The sequence below is a fragment of the Aegilops tauschii genome, chromosome 1 (assembly GCF_002575655.3).
Source record: "Aegilops tauschii subsp. strangulata cultivar AL8/78 chromosome 1, Aet v6.0, whole genome shotgun sequence".
NCBI classification, from domain to species: domain Eukaryota; kingdom Viridiplantae; phylum Streptophyta; class Magnoliopsida; order Poales; family Poaceae; genus Aegilops; species Aegilops tauschii.
The window spans coordinates 500,166,767-500,187,663 of record NC_053035.3 but is presented as its reverse complement, the minus strand read 5'-3'; positions in this window follow the sequence as shown (position 1 = coordinate 500,187,663).

The window sequence follows — 20,897 nt, the reverse complement described above, 5'->3', positions numbered from 1 at the left end:
CAAGAGCACTCCGCAACAGCGTTAGCCACAGCCCGATACTCCGGCCCAGTACTCGAGCGAGAAACCATGGGCTGTCGTTTAGACGACCACGAGATCAGCGAGGGCCCAAGGTAGACAAAGCAGTCAGAGGTGGAGCGTCGAGTGTCGGGGCAACCGGCCCAGTGGGCGTCGAGTAGGCGACGTGGGCGGTGTCGGAGGAAGCCGTCAAGGTGAGACCCATAGCTGTGGTGCCACGTATATACTGCAGAATACGTTTCATCAGAGCCCAATGAGTGTTACGGGGGGGGGGGTGCATATGAAGGCACACCTGCTGCACTGTGTACTGTAGATTCGGCCGCGTGAGCGTGAGATACTGAAGAGCACCGACGATTGAGCGATAGAAAGCAGCGTCGGACGCCGGAGGGCCCTCAACGGCGGACACCTTGGCCTTCGCATCGATAGGCGTGGAAGCAAGGCGGCAATTAAGCATGCAGACTCGCTCCAGAAACTCGTGGGCGTACTTCTGCTGATGCAGAAAGAAGCCCGTGGCACGGCGGACAACCTCGATGCCGAGAAAGTAGTGCAGAGTCCCCAAGTCCTTGAGGGCAAACTTCACGCTGAGGCGAGTGGTGACCTGCTGGAGCAGCGCGGGAGATGAAGCTGTCAGGATGATGCCGTCGACGTAGAGGAGGAGGTACGCAGTGGCGGCACCCTGATGATACACAAACAGGGAGGCGTTGGAGCTAGTAGACCGAAACCCCGGCTGCTGAAGGAAGGCCACAATCCGCTGGTACCAAGCCCGGGGTGCCTGCTTCAAACCATAGAGAGAACGGGAGAGCAAGCGCACATAGTCCGGATGCGCAGCGTCGACGAAACCAGTAGGCTGCTGATAGAACACCTGCTCATCAAGGTGACCATGCAGGAAGGCATTGGACACGTCCAGCTGGTGAACAGGCCAAGCGCATGAGACCGTCAACTGAAGCCACTACAAAAAAAAATACACTTCCGTGATGATACGTGTTTGTCACAGTAGGTCGCGTTTTTTGTCATGCATGTACATCCATGACGATTTTATGACAGAATCAAGATAGTCATACCTGTGCTGTCGTAGAAGTGTTCCATGACATTACCAAAATTATCATCACGGAAGTGTCCACTTCCATGACGATAAATCGCGCGTCACAGAAGTGCTTTCGTCAAGGGTGACCGACACGTGGCATCCACCGTAACGAAACGACGTTAAGCTATCGGGTCGGGTTTTGGATCCGATAACCCGTTAACAGCCCCGACCAATGGGAAATTTCCACGTGTAAAATTCGTGTCAGCTCGTCAGTGGGTCAGATAGGCGCCTATGATATGTCGACACGTGCCACGGCCCACCACTGGCCCATTTAGCTGACAACGCCGGCCTGTTTGACTTGGTCAAAAGTTAACGGGCTGGCCCATGAAAAGCCTGTTAACGGTCTCTTCGCAAATAGCCCATTTTACGACCCGTTAACTCATGGCCCGTTAGGCCCTAAAGGAAATCGGCCCAACAACGTCATGTGGGCCGTCGAATATAACACCAGCCCATTTCACTTTCGGCCCATGTATGACCCACAATGTCTTTCGGCCCATATAAGGCCTTCATATCTTTCGGCCCTTTACAGGTCCACGGTGACTCTAGCCCATAATGAACAGTAATTTTATTTATACCGGTTAACGGCCCGTGATTTACATGGGCCGTTTCCAGCCCGTGTTAGCTTTCGGCCTATTGACGGCCCATACGTTCTTGGGCTCCTTTTCGGCCCTCGATTACTTCCGGCCCGTTACTGGCCTGTTCCCCTAATGGGCCAAATTCGGCCCATGGCAAGAGTCGGCCCGTTACTGGCCTGTTCCCCTAATAGGCCAAATTCGGCCCATGGCAAGAGTCGGCCCGTTACTGGCCTGTTACCCTAATGGGCCAAATTCGGCCCATGGCAAGAGTCGGCCCGTTTCTGGCCTGTTAACCCGTTGCGCCGTTTCCAGCCCGTCCAATATTCTGGTCCATTAACGACCCGTTATGCCTGTGACAGAATTAAGCCTTTGCTGTCCTACGGCCTGTTACCGTGCTGGGCCGATACCAATTACGCCTGATTACGGCCCATGTAGACCCATTTATCCGACGGCCCGAGGCCCACCGATTACAGGCCCATTTATCGACGGCCCGTAGGAGACCCATGGATCCTACGGCCCGTATATGGCCCATGGTAGTTCCGGCCACTAGCAAACCAGGGAAAAAGAAGACTAGGAAATAAATAAGGCCGAAACTAACGCTAGGCTATTAAGGCGATTGCACACATTACATCCACTCGGCATCAAAGATCGCCACCAGTGCAAATATAGGGAACACCCTACACTATACAAAAATGGCTTGCTATTTTCTTCAGCCGGTGGCTGCACGTTAAGAATAAATTTTGTATCGCACCAAAACAAATTACAACTATATAACAAAAGGAAGGTTGGCATAAAACTAAACAGTCTAGCAGATAAATGCACCACCAGAAGTTCAGAAGCTCAGTTCATTTGACCTGACTGTTACGTTTTCATGCTGTATTGTCCGATGGAGCACCATAACCCTTGCCTTCATTTCTCCTAGGCTCCTGAACAACATAGCAAATGTCTGATAGTCTAGTTTCAAAACCATGCATATCTTGACGACATTGAGCAATGTTTCTCCTTGTTTCACAAAGGGTCTCTGTTAGGGAATGTACTTGTGTCTGGAGCATAGATACAACATTGCTTTGAGCTTGCATATCTTGATCATGAGGCAGTTTGGACGATATTGCCTTAACAACTAACCCAGTATTACGCAGGAACGTGCTTTTGGCACTGTTAGTGGACAGGTACTGACCGACTGCAGCAAGAGCTGACATTGCGGTTATAGTTGCCTCGCCACCTTCAGAAGGTGGCGGTTCCACCATTTTTTCCATAGCTCGCTGAAAAGTTGAGGTTTTACATTAGTAGTACCAGAACAGAAGATATTAAGGAGGCAACAAAACCAAACAAAATAGCTTTGGTCTATATACAGAACTTATTCTGGTGAACCCATGTAAAATATTAGTTGTATTTTATTGCAAAGTACATAATAAAACCAGGTTCCAAACATATGACCATGTACCATCGCTAATGTATTGTCTATTTCTTCACATTGTATTGAGGGCTAAGGATAAAGAGACGAAGTTTATAATACGGTAAGCATAGTATGACATCATTCATATCACAAAACAACTGAGAACAGACAAACAAGCAATTGTAACGTTGTGTGGGCAAGTCCAGCACGGAACTAGATTACGGGTCAAGATCAAAGGAACATCACTCCTCTCTTTTAAACCTTGTAAGGTGCAATGATACGCTAGGACAATTGTGTATAAAATTGAAAAGAGTAATAGACATTGGCTGCAAACCATGCAGTTCAAGGCACAAGTCAGAGTAAGTAAAAGGCATGAGGATTAAGGACTTACAACAGCGGCTTTGACTGGTGTAGTCATGCCTTTCTTCTTGCTGGTGTGACAGTCCTTGAAGATTTCTACAGCATTTGGTTCAGGTTCTTTTTGGTCCTTTCGGGCTTTCCTCTGCATTTCGAACAAGTCAATATAGATCTGATAATATGGTACAGCGAAAAGAGTGAAACAGCAGCTAATTACAAGAGCCTCGCAGTGTGCAATATAGCTACGAGATCCTGTCGTCTGTTGGAATTTCACTTTCGTACGGTTGGCCTTGTTCTTTGAACAGTTCACCTACAAGAAGATAGATTTGTGTGGCACATGCGTAAATAGGACTTCAACATGTGATCTGATCACATATATATAATGTACCTGATACTTCGGATCAGACCAGTGTTTAACAAGGCCCCTCCAGTCTTCATCCGATATATTTTCCACTGGAGATGTTTGAGAAGGTTCACTGTTAGCCTTGCCTTCAAAGTGAGTTTTCCTCAAGTTATACCGATACTGTCGCAGAGCAGACTTGAAAACATGGGTGCAAGCTTATCTGGTTGCATCATCTTGGCTATCCAACTTGAACCTCATCTGTTGAAAATTATGGGAGTCTCATCCCCACTGTCGCGTCTTCCCCGGCTCCGCGTCGTCCCCTTCCTAGGCCTCGCCATCGTCCACCGCCGTGGTGCTCTCGGCGCGGCCTGGTCAACGTGGTCAACGAACGACTTCCATCGGACATGGACTGTACGTGGAGAGGCTGACAGCTGGGTCCACGGCCGCAGCAAGGAAGTGCCTCCTTATTACGCGGAAAATAATGATTCCTCCACCTGACAGCTGGGACCCACCGGACGGGCCACTGTTTTTCACGGAAAAAACGTTTCCCCCTGACTGCTGGGACCCACCAGCTTCATCTTCGCACGCAAGGAAGTGCGTCCGGGCAAAAAAAACGATTCACCCCCCTGACTGCTGGGACCCACCAGCTACACCTTCGCAGGCAAGGAAGTGCGTCCGGGCAAAAAAAAGATTCGCCCCCTGACTGCTGGGACCCACCTGCTACATCTTCGCTCGCAAGGAAGTGCGTCCGGGCAAAAAAATGATTCGCCCCCTGACTGCTGGGACCCACCAGCTACATCTTCACAGGCAAGGAAGTGCCTGACAGTCGGGACCCACCTGGTCGAAGCGTACGTAGCGTTGTCATTCTGGTCGCGAACGTGTACGTACATACTGGTCGATGTAGAGGCGCGCACGTGTCGTAGTAGAGGCGCGCACGTAGTATGTACACGTACGTACAGCGGCCAGGGTGCAAGAAAGAAAATACGGCCACGTATGTGTACATACGGGCGGGGTCTCGAACGCCTACTCGCGCATACGTACGGTCAAGCTCGTGTACATGGCTGGGTCGGAACGGAGAAACAGCGTCGTCGTCGTGTTCATGGGGAGGCAACGGAATGCGTCGTGTTCATGGGGAGGCAACGGAATGCGTCGTGTTCATGGGGAGGCAACGAAATGCGTCGTGTTCATCGGGAGGCAACGGAACGCGTGGGAGCCAACCGGCTGGGTCGGAACGGAATGCATGGTCGTGTTCATCGGGAGGGCTTGGACGGAACAGGCGATGGAAACGAGGCCTGACGTACCACAAAACGGAGGAAACAGACCTGCTACGTTCGGAGCGGGGTCCTGTTGATCGGGAGGGGTGTGGCGTACCGCAAAACGGAGGAAACGGACCTCCTACGGTTGAAACGGGGGTCCTGTTGATCGGGAGGGGTGTGGCGTACCGCAAAACGGACGAAACGGACCTCCTAAGGTCGAAACGGGGGTCCTGTTGATCGGGAGGGGTGTGGCGTACCGCAAAACGGACGAAACGGACCTCCTACGGTCGAAACGGGGGTCCTGTTGATCGGGAGGGGTGTGGCGTACCGCAAAACGGACGAAACGGACCTCCTACGGTCGAAATGGGGGTCCTGTTCATCGGGAGGAGTGTGGCGTACCGCAAAACGGGACTCCACGGGATACTGTTTATCTCCACCGTCGACCTCCTCCAGCCTCCACGGGCTCCTGTTCATCCAGCCTCCACCGAGCGCTACTCCACCGGCTACTGTTCAACCACCCCTCTACGGGCACCCCTCCACCGTCTACTGTTCATCCAGCCCTCCACACCATGGGGTCCTGTTCAACCAACCCTCCACGGGCACCCCTCCACCGTCTACTGTTCATCCAGCCCTCCACACCACGGGGTCCTGTTCATCCACACGCAACGCCACCGCTCCCTGTTCATCCAACCCCCCCTGCAACGCTCACTGTTCATCCAATCGACCGGCTTCAGTTAGCAGCAGTAGCGAAGGAATCGCTCGTTCGGGTTCAGTTAACAGCCATCGATCGATCGCTCGGGTTCAGTAACGCATAGCCTGCAGTGCAATCGCTCGGATTCAGTTAGAGCACAACGCCTCGCTCGGGTTCAGTTAGAGCCAACGCCTCGCACACACGCGCGTACGTGTACGAGAGAAACGCGCATCGCTCGGCCCCCGACCTCCCACGGTAACCGGGAACTCCCCGAAATTTTCCTCCCCCTCGCTTCTACCACGGTTTTTTCCGTCATGGACGGCCCAAAGAATGTCATGCAGCTGTGTCTCCGGCCCGCGCAGGACGAAAAGTGTTGGGGAACGTAGTAATTTCAAAAAAATTCCTACGCACACGCAAGATCATGGTGATGCATAGCAACGAGAGGGGAGAGTGTTGTCTACGTACCCTCGTAGACCGAAAGCGGAAGCGTTAGCTCAACGCGGTTGATGTAGTTGTACGTCTTCACGATCCGACCGATCAAGTACCGAACGCACGGCACCTCCGAGTTCAGCACACGTTCAGCCCGATGACGTCCCTCGAACTCCGATCCAGCCGAGTGTTGAGGGAGAGTTTTGTCAGCACGACGGCGTGGTGACGATGATGATGTTCTACCGACGTAGGGCTTCGCCTAAGCACCGCTACAATATTATCAAGGTGGACTATGGTGGAGGGGGCACCGCGGACGGCTAAAAGATCAAACGATCAATTGTTGTCTCTATGGGGTGCCCCCTGCCCCCGTATATAAAGGATCAAGGGGGAAGGTGGCCGGCCAAGGAGGAGGGCGCGCCAAGGGGGGAGTCCTACTCCCACCGGGAGTAGGACTCCTCCTTTCCTTGTTGGAGTAGGAGAGAAGGTGTAACACCCCGAGAATCATGCTACAGTAACCCCCTGTGATTAAGCTAATCATATTGCTAAACAGGGCTAGATCACATTTGAACCACACCCTTGTCAAACTCCTAGTTCAAACTTCAATTAAATTTAAAAGTGGAAAATAAAAGTTTTCAAAAATTCAAACAAAAATGTTCAGTGGGTTCTAAATAATACACTGGTAATTATGGTGGAGAAATCACATTTTTATAAAATGTCTAAATACTTTTAAATGAAATAAAACAAAAAAGGAAATAAACAAATAAGAGAAAACAGATAACAAAACAGTCAAAAGAAAAAAAGAGCAGGCCTCCCCCCCCCACTGGACCCGCGGCCCAACCCCCCCCCCCCCGGCCCAAGCTGGGCCGCCACCCGCGCCCCGCGCCCCGGCCCAGCCCACCTCCCCCCGCGTCCCCTTCCTGTTCCCCCGACCGGGTCGGAACAGGGGAGCGTCGCCGCCGAACCCCCTCGCCGGCGGTGAACCCCGCGAGAGGTTAAGGGCACCATCGGCCCCCGCTCCCTCGTGCCTCTCTCCCACTCACACCGCTCTCCCTCTCGGCCCCCGCGCCTTCCTCTTCCCTCCCCCGGATCCGCGCCGCTCCCCTCTTCCCCACGCCCGAGGCGCTCGCCGCCGTTCCCGTCGTTCACGCGGCCACCGTGCCCCACTCGCCACCCCGCCGTGTCGTACGACGTCGCCGCCCTCGACTACACCCCCTCCGCCTCTCCGTCGAGGCTCGGAGCCACTGCAACCGCCTCCCCGAGCTCGCCTTCAACCTCGGACGCCGGCGACCCCCTTTCTTCCCCGGCGACGACCTGCTGCTCCTAAGCACCCACGGGCCTTTCTTGCGCCGCGCGGTGAGCTCCTCTACCTCCTCCCCCTCTCCGCTAGCTCGCTCGCGCTCCGTAGCTGCTTCCCCGCGCGCGCCCGAACGCCACGCCACGGAGCTCGCCGTCGGCGTGTCTCCGGTGACCAAATGGTCACGGGCGTTGGCCCGCTAGCCCGACCGCACCGTGCCGCACCCACCTAGCTAGCTAGTTCGGCCGTTCGCGCGCTCTAGCGTAGCTTCCGTCGGGCACCCGTAGCACCTCGCCGCCGGCGAGCTTGTAGCGGTCGCCCCCGGCCGTTCCAGTCCCTCCGACCACCGCCGTTGGACGCGCGACGTCGAGCCGCGTCGAACGCGCCCAGCCACGCCCCCGGAGACCCCCTGTACGTGAAACCCGCGCCCCTCCCGAGCCGCGCCGCCGTGCGTTTGGTCGCCGGCGATACTCCGGCGCCGGCCGCCGACGTGGCACACCTGGGGCCACCCCTGGGTCACTGCCAGTGGCCCCCACGGGCCCAGTTGACTGGGTTGACCCAGTCAACTGCTGACTGGGCAGGCCCAGTCACTGACATGCGGGCCCCGCCGCAAAAATTAGAAAAAGAAAAAAATGTTTTATAAATAAAAATAATTAGTTTAATTAATATCTCACTGACAGGTGGGCCCAGTAGCTAATTAACTAAAGATTAATTAGTTTAATCCTCTGTTAAGCCACTGTCTATGACACGTGGGTCCCCCTTGTCAGTTTGACCAGTCAACCCGGACTGTTGACCGCTGACGTCACTCCTACGTCATGCTGACGTCATATCCCTTTTTCTGTTAATTAAATAATTCCAGAAATTCAAATAAACTTTGAAAATTCATATCTTTTAAACCGTAACTCGGATGAAAATGTTTTCTATATGAAAGTTGCTCAAAACGACGAGACGAATCCGACTACGCAGTCCGTTCATCCACCGCACCTCCCTAACCTATCGAACTAGCAACTTTCCCCCTCCGATCCGTCTGTCCGAAAACGCGAAACATCGGGAATACCTCCCGGATGTTCCCCCCCTTCCCCGGTACCACCTACTGTCGCGTTAGGACACCCCTAGCACCGCTCATTGTCATGTCACGCATCGTCATGCTTATGTTTGCATTGTATTTAATGTTTCTTCCCCCTCTTCTCTCCGGTAGACTACGAGACCGACACTGCTGCTGCCCAGTTCGACTATGGAGTCGACGACCCCTCCTACTTGCCAGAGCAATCAGGCAAGCCTCCCCCCCCTTGATCACCAGATATCGCCTACTCTCCTCTATACTGCTGGCATTAGAGTAGTGTAGCATGTTACTGCTTTTCGATATCCTATTCTGATGCATAGCCTATCCTTGCTACTACTGTTGATACCTTTACCTGCAATCCTACATGCTTAGTATAGGATGCTAGATTTCCATCAGTGGCCCTACATTCTTGTCCGTCTGCTGTGCTATACTATCGGGCCGTGATCACCTGGGCGGTGATCATGGGTATATACTTATATATTAAATACATGACACATGTGATGACTAAAGTCGGGTCGGCTCGTAGGAGTACCCGCAAGTGGATCTTTGTGGCGGAGCGACAGGGCAGGTTGAGACCGCCTAGGTGAGAGGTGGGCCTGGCCCTGGTCGGCGTTCGTGGATACTTAACACGCTTAACGAGATCTTGGTATTTGATCTGAGTCTGGCCATTTGGTCTATACGCACTAACCATCTACGTGGGAGTAGTTATGGGTATCCCGACGTCGTGGTATCAGCCGAAGCTCTTTTGACGTCAGCGACTGAGTGGCGCGCGCCGTGTTGGACCGCTTTGACGTAACCGCCGTGATCGTGTGGGTTGCTAGGTCTGCTCGCGGCCGCGTTCGCAACGTGCAGGTGTGCATAGGGCGATGGGCCCAGACCCCTGCGCGCATAGGTTTAGACCGGCGTGCTGACCTTTCTGTTGAGCCTAGGTGGGGCTGCGACGTGTTGATCTTACGAGGCCGGGCATGACCCAGAAAAGTGTGTCCGGCCAAATGGGATCGAGCGTGTTGGGTTATGTGGTGCACCCCTGCAGGGAAGTTTATCTATTCGAATAGCCGTGTCCCTCGGTAAAAGGACGACCCGGAGTTGTACCTTGAGCTTATGACAACTAGAACTGGATACTGAATAAAATACACCCTTCCAAGTGCCAGATACAACCCGGTGATCGCTCTCTAACAGGGCGACGAGGAGGGGATTGCCGGGTAGGTTTATGCTATGCGATGCTACTTGGAGGACTTCAATCTTCTCTCTTCTACATGCTGCAAGATGGAGATGTCCAGAAGCGTAGTCTTCGACAGGGCTAGCTATCCCCCTCTTATTCCGGCATTCTGCAGTTCAGTCCACTGATATGCCTCTTTACACATATACCCATGCATATGTAGTGTAGCTCCTTGCTTGCGAGTACTTTGGATGAGTACTCACGGTTGCTTTTCTCCCTCTTTTCCCCTTTCTATACCGGATTGTCGCAACCAGATGCTGGAGTTCAGGAGCCAGACGCCATCGTCGACGACGACACCTACGACACTGGAGGTGCCTACTACTACGTGCAGGCCGCTGACGACGACCAGGAGTAGTTAGGAGGTCCCAGGCAGGAGGCCTGGCCTTTTCGATCGTTGCTACTTTTGTGCTAGCCTTCTTAAGGCATACTTGTTTAACTTATGTCTGTACTCAGATATTGTTGCTTCCGCTGACTCGTCTATGATCGAGCACTTGTATTCGAGCCCTCGAGGCCCCTGGCTTGTATTATAATGCTTGTATGACTTATTTATGTTGTAGAGTTGTGTTGTGATATCTTCCCGTGAGTCCCTGATCGTGATCGTACACATTTGCGTGCATGATTAGTGTACGGTCAAATCGGGGGCGTCACAAGTTGGTATCAGAGCCGACTGCCTGTAGGAACCCCCCTTCCACACTCCTTGGCCGAAGTCGAGTCTAGACATTGCAAACTTTTACTAACATGGCTGTGCGGCTTACGGGCCCACGTCGCCATTGGGTGGTACTAGGATCTTTTACTCCTCGACCTTTACTCTGGGACTCTGAACTCTCTTCTATTCGGGTTAAACGAATTTACTAACTCTAACACTAGGATCCCGTGACCGCGTTCACCCCAAAGATGGATAAACCATAGTTGTTTCTTAGAGTAGTATTTTGAACAATTCACACACTGTCATTTGACTCCTTTGAAACGTCTTTGCTTTCAGATGGAACCCACGAGGCAGGTCGTTCGCCACACGATGGCCATTGGTGCCTCGGGATCACCTGCGGTGCTAGCTGAGATGATGACCTATCTGGGTTATCGCTGGCACCCTGAGTACACCGTCTACGAGGAGTACCAGGACTTTAACCAGGAGCAGTACCGTGCCACCGTCCACCTCTACTCTCGGGAGTACGACTCCACTACTGTGCTGCACACCGCACATGGTATTGGTGTGACCATCGATATGGCTGTCCACGATGCAGCCTATGCTGCTCTGACACGTCTTCGTGGAGAGTATCGGGAGTTGGACACCTCCCCTTTCAGGCACATTGCTATCGCCTCTGATGTTGGTGCGGAGGGATACTATACTGCTGCCTACTCCACTGTCACCCGAGAGCCCTTCTACCATCAGCACCTGGTTCTGCATGCTGATGGGCTGGATCGAGCTAACCGAGCTCTTCGCCACGAGATGTACACCACCCGTCAGCACCTTTACCGTGCTCTGACGCTGCTGCACCCCTTTGTCCGATCTGGACAGGTACCGCGTGCTGCGATCTACCCAGCCAGGACCGTGATGCCCCACGGTGTCGGTTGGCCAGAGGTGGGAGGCTACTCTCCCGCACTTGGTTCTCTTCTGCCACCTGAGCATCGGGCTCTACCCCTGAGTATCCGCGGCCCCCAGTCTGCTGACGTGGAGGACTATTCGTTGCCTCACTACCAGCTGTCGGGCTACGATTACCTCCACAGTACCTCTTGGGACTGATGTAGGCTTGCTTGTAGTATTAGTTTCAGTCGCCGCGAGCCTGTGTGCCGCCTATGATGTTTTAGTCTATGTCCTGAACTCTGTGTACTGAACTCTATGCATGACCCCTTTTGTAAACTATGCCGACTACTATGTAGTAGCTATCGTGCTCCTTTCAATTATGCATGTTTCATCATGAATGATTCTTGTCATTGCAAATTTTCTCAATGCTGAACTACCCCTGTTATATATTAGCAGGATGGTTAGACCAGGTGGTCGTGGTCGTGGTGGCGATGCCCCACCACCACCTGAGTACATGGCTGGTATGATCCAACAGTTTGAACTGAACCGCCAATTCATGGAAAATATGATGGCTCAGTTTCCTCGCCCCAATATGAACCAACAGCCAGCTCAAGTGACTCTTCAAGATTTCATACGCCTCAACCCAACCATCTACCGCAGCTCAACTCAGCCTCTGGATGCTGATGACTGGCTCCGTGACATCACCTATGAGATGGAGTCTGCTGATGTAGCCCCTGCCAGCTATGTCAATTTTGCTTCCTTCTTCTTGAAGGGACCCGCAGCTCAATGGTGGGACAGCCACAGGCGTACTCTGCCAGCTGGAACAATCATCACCTGGCCAGACTTCCAAGCTGCTTTCCGTGCCCGCTTCATTCCTCAGGGAGTCATGGACCGGAAGAAGCGTGAGTTCCGCAACCTCACCCAAGGCAACAAAACTGTCGAAGCTTATCAGCGGGAGTTTCTGGACTTGTCCCGCTATGCTGAAGAAGACATTGCAACTGATGCACGCAGACAGGAGAAGTTCCGTGATGGACTACAAGCTGACATCAAGCTCGCACTTCTAGTGCATGACTTCGCCGATTTCGCCACCTTGGTGAATAAGGCCATCAATGTCGAGACGGGTCTGCAGGAATACCAGAGCTCTCAGAGGCGCAACCGTGACACGGGCTCATCTTCGAGCTCGCCCTCACAGAAGCGTAAGATATGGATCCCGAACAGCATGTATCGTCCAAATGCACCTGCTCCCAGGAAATCTTATGCTGCCCCGCGTCTGCCTCCTCCACCATCTAAGCAGTCAAAGCTACCGGCTCCCCCACCTGGGGCTCCTGTTCCCACTCCCGATAATGGTCTGTGCTTCAAGTGTGGTCAACCGGGTCACTTTGCCAGGAACTGCTATCAGAATCAGAATCAACTGGCCCTTCCAGCAGCTGGCCGTGGTAACAACCAGCCCCGCAACAACAATGCTAAGTCTCAAGGTCGTGCTCATGCCAACCACGTTGATCTCAGCGAAGCTCAAGACCAGCCTGCTACTGTGATGGGTACACTCCTCGTAAATTCAGTACCAGCATCCGTTTTATTTGATACAGGAGCATCCCACTCATTCATTTCAGCAGAATTTGCATTCCTGCATGGCATTAATCACGAAGAGATAAACACTCCGCTAGTGGTACACACCCCAGCGGGCCAATGTCAAACCTCTATGGTTAGTCGCGATGTTACTGTTGAAATTGAAGGACTGGAATTTCTTGTCTCTCCCATCGTACTGAAGTCCTGTAGCATTGATCTCATTCTGGGAATGAATTGGTTAACAGCGCATACTGCTTCAATCGTTTGCACCACTAAGACCGTCCATCTGCTACACCCTTCGGATGAGATAGTTACTTACCAAGCCCATCTGGTGCAAAATGCCGAGGCAAGGCTCTATGCATTGAATGCAATGAACGCTGCACCACTCGAGGGCATTGAAAACATTCCCGTCGTGCGTGAATTCCTCGACGTCTTTCCTGAAGAACTTCCGGGGATTCCCCCTGCTAGAGCTGTCGAATTCATCATCGACTTGAAACCAGGCACCACTCCTATAGCCAAGCGACCCTACAAAATGCCGCCGCATGAACTCCTTGAGCTTAAGGAGGAAATCGACAAGTCTCTTCGCAAAGGATTCATTCGCCCAAGTTGCTCTCCTTGGGGAGCACCTTCTCTCTTTGTCAAGAAGAAGGATGGGACAAACCGGTTAGTTCAAGACTACCGTCCTATAAACCAAGCTACCATTCAGAATAAATACCCTCTTCCTCGGATCAATGATCTGTATGATCAACTGGCGGGTTCGTCAGTGTTCTCTAAGCTCGACTTGAGGTTGGGCTACCACCAGATCCGTGTTCGCGAAGAGGATATCCCAAAGACCGCCTTCGTGACTCGCTATGGTTCATACGAGTACACCGTCATGTCTTTCGGTTTAACCAATGCTCCAGCCACATTCTCTTGTCTGATGAACTACATATTCATGGATTACCTCGACAAGTTCGTCGTGGTTTATCTGGATGATATCCTGATATTTTCCAAGAACGAAGAAGAACATGCTGAACATCTTCGACTTGTGCTGGAAAAGCTACGAGAACATCAACTATATGCCAAGTTCTCTAAATGTGAATTCTGGCTACCCGAAGTAACCTATCTCGGGCATGTCATCTCTAAGGATGGTATTGCCGTCAACCCTGAACGAGTTCAGGCTATTCTTGATTGGACTCCTCCCAAGAACGTTAAGCAAGTCAGAAGTTTTCTCGGTCTCGCCAGCTATTGCCGTCGATTTGTCGAGAACTTCTCCAAGATCGCCAGGCCTCTGACTAACCTGTTGCATAAGGGCGTCAAGTTCCAATGGACAGACAAATGTCAGGAAAGTTTCCAGGCACTCAAAGACAAGTTGACTTCTGCCCCAGTTCTAGCTCCACCTGATACTAAGAAGGACTTTGTCATCTACTGAGACGCTTCCCGTCAAGGATTAGGCTGTGTCCTAATGCAAGACCGCAAAGTGATTGCTTATGCCTCTCGACAATTGCGCCCTCACGAAGAGAACTACCCAGTTCATGACCTCGAACTTGCTGCCGTCATTCATGCGCTGAAGCAGTGGCGACATTACCTTCTCGGTAATCGTTGCGAGATCTTCACTGACCACCAAAGTCTGAAGTATCTGTTTACTCAACCAGATCTGAACCTCCGTCAGCAGAGATGGATGGAGCTCGTTGCAGACTTCGACTTGGGTATTTCCTATACGCCAGGCAAGGCTAATGTAATGGCTGATGCCTTGAGCCGCAAGTCTTACTGCAACCACCTCCAGGTTCACAAAGTTCAGCCCTCGCTTGTTGAAGAATTCAGGAAGCTGAACCTCCATATTGTTCCTCCGGGTGCACTCGCTCCCCCTCCTAAGGAGTTCCGCAAGATGAACCTCCGTGTTGTTCCCCAGGGTTCCCTCAATACCCTGGTCGTCGAACCAGATCTCCTGGACTCCATCAAGAGAATACAGGGATATGACTCTGAAGCCCACAAGATTAAGCGCTACCTCGCAGAAGGAAAGCCCTCATTCTTCACCATTTCTGAAGATGGCGCCCTATACTTCAAGGGCCGCCTAGTGGTGCCATGTGCAGAGAAAAACCTGGATATGACACAGGAAGTTATGAAAGAAGCTCATGATACGCCTCTATGTATCCATCCTGGTAGTACAAAGATGTACCAAGATATCCGTCAGAGATTCTGGTGGACTAATATGAAGCAAGACATTGCTCGTTATGTTGCTGAGTGTGACGTTTGCCGTCGTATCAAAGCAGAACATCAAAGGCCTGCTGGAACTCTGCAACCTATCTCTATTCCTGAATGGAAATGGGACCATGTTGAGATGGACTTCGTCACTGGATTTCCCAAATCGCAGAAAGGTAATGATGTTATTCTTGTCGTCATTGACCGGCTTTCCAAAGTTGCACATTTCCTTGCAGTCAAAGAAACGATCACTGCTAGCCAGTTGGCAACGCTCTATATGTCCAGGATTGTTTCGCTCCACGGTATTCCATTGGTTATCAGTTCAGACCGTGGTAGCTTATTCACTTCAAGATTCTGGGCAAGATTCCAAGAAGCAATGGGAACTCATCTGTCATTCAGTACTGCGTTTCATCCTCAATCGCAAGGACAAGTTGAACGCGTCAATCAAATCCTCGAAGACATGCTTCGAGCTTGCGTTATTTCCTTCGGCAAGAAATGGGAGGAATCTCTCCCGTATGTTGAGCTCTCCTATAATAATAGCTATCAAGCTAGTCTGAAGATGGCCCCCTTCGAGGTGTTATATGGACGAAAGTGCCGAACCCCTCTGAACTGGTCAGAAACTGGGGAACGTCCACTCTTCGGTCCGGATATTATCCAAGATGCCGAAGAACAAGTCCGCATTATTCGCGAGAATCTCAAGACTGCTCAGTCACGTCAGAAGAGTCAGTATGACCGTCATCATAAAGACATGGTCTATCAACCTGGCGAAAAGGCTTATCTTCGAGTCACACCTATGAAGGGTGCTCACCGCTTCGGGATCAAGGGCAAACTAGCTCCTCGCTATATTGGCCCATTCACTATTCTCGAAAGGCGTGGAAAAGTGGCATACCAACTGGAACTACCGCCGAACCTTTCTCAGGTTCACGATGTGTTCCATGTGTCACAGCTCCGCCGATGCTTCAAGGATCCAATCCGAGCTGTGGATCATGAAGTGCTCGAATTGCAGCAAGACCTCTCCTATAAAGAGCATCCGGTCCGCATTCTCGACCAAGCTGAACGCCGCACACGTCAGAAGACGATCAAGTTTCTCAAAGTCCAGTGGTCGCACCATTCTGAAGATGAGGCCACTTGGGAACGAGAGGATCGTCTGCGCGAAGAATACCCCGCACTGTTTCCTTCTACCTCCTAAATCTCGGGACGAGATTTCTTGTAGTGGAGGAGATTTGTAACACCTTGAGAATCATGCTACAGTAACCCCCTGTGATTAAGCTAATCATATTGCTAAACAGGGCTAGATCACATTTGAACCACACCCTTGTCAAACTCCTAGTTCAAACTTCAATTAAATTTAAAAGTGGAAAATAAAAGTTTTCAAAAATTCAAACAAAAATGTTCAGTGGGTTCTAAATAATACACTGGTAATTATGGTGGAGAAATCACATTTTTATAAAATGTCTAAATACTTTTAAATGAAATAAAACAAAAAAGGAAATAAACAAATAAGAGAAAACAGAAAACAAAACAGTCAAAAGAAAAAAAGAGCAGGCCTCCCCCCCCACTGGACCCGCGGCCCAAACCCCCCCCCCCCCCCGGCCCAAGCTGGGCCGCCACCCGCGCCCCGCGCCCCGGCCCAGCCCACCTCCCCCCGCGTCCCCTTCCTGTTCCCCCGACCGGGTCGGAACAGGGGAGCGTCGCCGCCGAACCCCCTCGCCGGCGGTGAACCCCGCGAGAGGATAAGGGCGCCATCGGCCCCCGCTCCATCGGGCCTCTCTCCCACTCACACCGCTCTCCCTCTCGGCCCCCGCGCCTTCCTCTTCCCTCCCCCGGATCCGCGCCGCTCCCCTCTTCCCCACGCCCGAGGCGCTCGCCGCCGTTCCCGTCGTTCACGCGGCCACCGTGCCCCACTCGCCACCCCGCCGTGTCGTACGACGTCGCCGCCCTCGACTACACCCCCTCCGCCTCTCCGTCGAGGCTCGGAGCCACTGCAACCGCCTCCCCGAGCTCGCCTTCAACCTCGGACGCCGGCGACCCCCTTTCTTCCCCGGCGACGACCTGCTGCTCCTAAGCACCCACAGGCCTTTCTTGCGCCGCGCGGTGAGCTCCTCTACCTCCTCCCCCTCTCCGCTAGCTCGCTCGCGCTCCGTAGCTGCTTCCCCGCGCGCGCCCGAACGCCACGCCGCGGAGCTCGCCGCCGGCGTGTCTCCGGTGACCAAATGGTCACGGGCGTTGGCCCGCTAGCCCGACCGCACCGTGCCGCACCCACCTAGCTAGCTAGTTCGGCCGTTCGCGCGCTCTAGCGTAGCTTCCGTCGGGCACCCGTAGCACCTCGCCGCCGGCGAGCTTGTAGCGGTCGCCCCCGGCCGTTCCAGCCCCTCCGACCACCGCCGTTGGACGCGCGACGTCGAGCCGCGTCGAACGCGCCCAGCCACGCCCTCGGAGACCCCCTGTACGTGAAACCCGCGCCCCTCCCGAGCCGCGCCGCCGTGCGTTTGGTCGCCAGCGATACTCCGGCGCCGGCCGCCGACGTGGCACACCTGGGGCCACCCCTGGGTCACTGCCAGTGGCCCCCACGGGCCCAGTTGACTGGGTTGACCCAGTCAACTGCTGACTGGGCAGGCCCAGTCACTGACATGCGGGCCCCGCCGCAAAAATTAAAAAAAGAAAAAAAAAGAAAATGTTTTATAAATAAAAATAATTAGTTTAATTAATCTCTCACTGACAGGTGGGCCCAGTAGCTAATTAACTAAAGATTAATTAGTTTAATCCTCTGTTAACCCACTGTCTATGACAGGTGGGTCCCCTTGTCAGTTTGACCAGTCAACCCGGACTGTTGACCGCTGACGTCACTCCTACGTCATGCTGACGTCATATCCCTTTTTCTGTTAATTAAATAATTCCAGAAATTCAAATAAACTTTGAAAATTCATATCTTTTAAACCGTAACTCGGATGAAAATGTTTTCTATATGAAAGTTGCTCAGAACGACGAGACGAATCCGACTACGCAGTCCGTTCATCCACCGCACCTCCCTAACCTATCGAACTAGCAACTTTCCCCCTCCGATCCGTCTGTCCGAAAACGCGAAACATCGGGAATACCTCCCGGATGTTCCCCCCTTCCCCGGTACCACCTACTGTCGCGTTAGGACACCCCTAGCACCGCTCATTGTCATGTCACGCATCGTCATGCTTATGTTTGTATTGTATTTACTGTTTCTTCCCCCTCTTCTCTCCGGTAGACTACGAGACCGACACTGCTGCTGCCCAGTTCGACTACGGAGTCGACGACCCCTCCTACTTGCCAGAGCAATCAGGCAAGCCCCCCCCTTGATCACCAGATATCGCCTACTCTCCTCTATACTGCTGGCATTAGAGTAGTGTAGCATGTTACTGCTTTTCGATATCCTATTCTGATGCATAGCCTATCCTTGCTACTACTGTTGATACCTTTACCTGCAATCCTACATGCTTAGTATAGGATGCTAGATTTCCATTAGTGGCCCTACATTCTTGTCCGTCTGCTGTGCTATACTATCGGGCCGTGATCACCTGGGCGGTGATCATGGGTATATACTTATATATTAAATACATGACACATGTGATGACTAAAGTCGGGTCGGCTCGTAGGAGTACCCGCAAGTGGATCTTTGTGGCGGAGCGACAGGGCAGGTTGAGACCGCCTAGGTGAGAGGTGGGCCTGGCCCTGGTCGGCGTTCGCGGATACTTAACACGCTTAACGAGATCTTGGTATTTGATCTGAGTCTGGCCATTTGGTCTATACGCACTAACCATCTACGTGGGAGTAGTTATGGGTATCCTGACGTCGTGGTATCAGCCGAAGCTCTTTTGACGTCAGCGACTGAGTGGCGCGCGCCGTGTTGGACCGCTTTGACGTAACCGCCGTGATCGTGTGGGTTGCTAGGTCTGCTCGCGGCCGCGTTCGCAACGTGCAGGTGTGCATAGGGCGATGGGCCCAGACCCCTGCGTGCATAGGTTTAGACCGGCGTGCTGACCTCTCTGTTGAGCCTAGGTGGGGCTGCGACGTGTTGATCTTACGAGGCCGGGCATGACCCAGAAAAGTGTGTCCGGCCAAATGGGATCGAGCGTGTTGGGTTATGTGGTGCACCCCTGCAGGGAAGTTTATCTATTCGAATAGCCGTGTCCCTCGGTAAAAGGACGACCCGGAGTTGTACCTTGAGCTTATGACAACTAGAACTGGATACTGAATAAAATACACCCTTCCAAGTGCCAGATACAACCCGGTGATCGCTCTCTAACAGGGCGACGAGGAGGGGATTGCCGGGTAGGTTTATGCTATGCGATGCTACTTGGAGGACTTCAATCTTCTCTCTTCTACATGCTGCAAGATGGAGATGTCCAGAAGCGTAGTCTTCGACAGGGCTAGCTATCCCCCTCTTATTCCGGCATTCTGCAGTTCAGTCCACTGATATGCCTCTTTACACATATACCCATGCATATGTAGTGTAGCTCCTTGCTTGCGAGTACTTTGGATGAGTACTCACGGTTGCTTTTCTCCCTCTTTTCCCCTTTCTATACCGGATTGTCGCAACCAGATGCTGGAGTTCAGGAGCCAGACGCCATCGTCGACGACGACACCTACGACACTGGAGGTGCCTACTACTACGTGCAGGCCGCTGACGACGACCAGGAGTAGTTAGGAGGTCCCAGGCAGGAGGCCTTGCCTTTTCGATCGTTGCTACTTTTGTGCTAGCCTTCTTAAGGCATACTTGTTTAACTTATGTCTGTACTCAGATATTGTTGCTTCCGCTGACTCGTCTATGATCGAGCACTTGTATTCGAGCCCTCGACGCCCCTGGCTTGTATTATAATGCTTGTATGACTTATTTATGTTGTAGAGTTGTGTTGTGATATCTTCCCGTGAGTCCCTGATCGTGATCGTACACATTTGCGTGCATGATTAGTGTACGGTCAAATCGGGGGCGTCACAGAAGGAAAGAGGGGGAGAGGGAGAAGGAAAAGGGGGTTGCACCCCTTGTCCAATTCGGACCAGATGGGGGGTGCATGCCTCCTTCCTTTTGGCCTCTCTCCTCTATTCCCGTATGGCCCAATAAGGCCCAATACTTCTTCCCGGCGAATTCCCGTAACTCTCTGGTACTCCGATAAATACCCGAATCACTCGGAACCTTTCCGAAGTCCGAATATAGTCGTCCAATATATCGATCTTTACATCTCGGCCATTTCGAGACTCCTCGTCATGTCCCCGATCTCATCCGGGACTCTGAACTACCTTCGGTACATCAAAACACATAAACTCATAATATAACCGTCATCGAACTTTAAGCGTGCGGACCCTACGGGTTCGAGAACTATGTAGACATGACCGAGACACGTCTTCGGTCAATAACCAATAGCGAAACCTGAATGCTCATATTGGCTCCCACATATTTTATGAAGATCTTTATCGGTCAAACCGCATAACAACATACATTGTTCCCTTTGTCATCGGTATGTTACTTGCCCGAGATTCGATCGTCGGTATCTCAATACCTAGTTCAATCTCGTTACCGGCAAGTCTCTTTACTCGTTCCGTAATACATCATCCCGCAACTAACTCATTAGTTGCAATGCTTGCAAGGCTTAAGTGATGTGCATTACCGAGTGGGCCCAGAGATACCTCTCCGACAATCGGAGTGACAAATCCTAATCTCGAAATACGCCAACCCAACAAGTACCTTCGGAGACACCTGTAGAGCACCTTTATAATCACCCAGTTACGTTGTACGTTTGGTAGCACACAAAGTGTTCCTCCGGTAAACGGGAGTTGCATAATCTCATAGTCATAGGAATATGTATAAGTCATGAAGAAAGCAATAGCAGAATACTAAACGATCGTGTGCTAAGCTCACGGGATGGGTCAAGTCAATC